A 1613-nucleotide genomic window follows, 5' to 3' on the forward strand; every position below is an offset into this window, starting at 1 on the left:
CACCCCGTATCTGCATGAACTTTTACCCCCCCACTGCTATTCCAAACAACGCGTTTTTCTGGACCATTCCAATTCGCCTCGTAATTGTAGGGGTGCGTCTGCGATATTACATTGACCGCGAAAGCAGCAACGGCAAAAATACACATTCGTGCATCAACACGGGCATGCCCGCAGACGGCGTATAAAATTGCGTGCCGATTACACAAAGAGAACCCAGTGTTTTGACTGCGAACATGAAAAATCAGCCGATTACAACACTCCGTCCGGAGGTCCTGACCTCCTTCACGGAGTAACAAGAAGCCATAGGCGACAATTCTCCGTGAAGTATTATATATTGCAACAAAAAGAAGTAGCCATTGGCGACAATTCTCTGTGAAGTGTGATAAATCGAACAAAGAAAAATTGTTTAAACGCGCGTCGGCTCACTCATCTTAAGACGCAACAACCAATCAGAGATGCGAAATGCCGACACGTGACGCGGGATTTGCATACAGTCTAAACAACGGGAAGGGCGCGCGATGCCCGAAATATTTTTGCGTCAATATTCAGCGCCGTGATTCAAGAGATTCATACCCGGAAACAATTTCTTTTCTTGTTTTGAACGCATAAACATGCATTTACGCTAATCTAGTATGATTCAGGGTTACTTTTTTTTAACCTGCCATGGCCAGATTATCTAAATATGTGTGCATTGTGTGTACAATCTACAGAAAGAGAAATGTACATCAGGTCCGATCATCCGATTTTCACGTTTCGGTTTTTGGACTCGGTTCATGAACGTATTTTGGTTTGGCTCCTGGAATGTGCGAAAAAATACTCCCGGGACTGTCTACAGGTGTATCAGGACAGGGCGACTGGTCGGCATTAGCGCAGTCCCTGCAATTAGTAACAGTTGCACATCAATCCGGCCGAAAGCATGATTGTGTTACACAGGCTACTTCTTCATATACCGGCTCATACTACAAGACGCCTTTACAACTAGCAAATCATAAAATTACCCGATCTACTAGTATGTGCGGTTTACCAACCCCAGACCACATCCGACCACGAGGCAGAACACATTGATGGGTTGCTCAAAAATATTGTCCATGTTTACAAAGTTAGAGCTGCTCCACTAACACCATGGAGCGGCCCAACCCAAAAATATTGGCCATGTGTACTGCATGCTCGTTGCTAGGACGACCGGCCAGTTGCTACGTGACTAAATACACGCCGCCACTAGGTCGCCACAGCCGACCAGTTCGAAATCGATAGGATTACGTCATCGGTATTTACATTTCGTAATGCTGACCACTGACCACCCCACATTTCCGTCCCCATCAGCTACCGGTCACATAAACGGACGAAAACATTTCAAAGAAATGGGGATGTTTCGAAAATAAGCATTTACTCCAATATCAAAACAGCTACGGTAAAAATAAAAAGACGTGCATCATCCCGGACATAATGCCACACCACATGCGAAATTACACAGAAATGCGACGTACGGAAGAATGCGTTTTGGCTGCGAACATCTTCCAAAAAACTTGCCATCTCTTAACCATGGGCAAAAACATCTGGAACCACTTATCAAAACCACCCTGTATCTGCATGAAGTTCCACCCCCCCACTGC

This window comes from Branchiostoma belcheri, unplaced genomic scaffold (assembly GCF_001625305.1).
Source record: "Branchiostoma belcheri isolate BF01 breed outbred unplaced genomic scaffold, Haploidv18h27 scaffold795, whole genome shotgun sequence".
NCBI classification, from domain to species: Eukaryota; Metazoa; Chordata; class Leptocardii; order Amphioxiformes; family Branchiostomatidae; genus Branchiostoma; species Branchiostoma belcheri.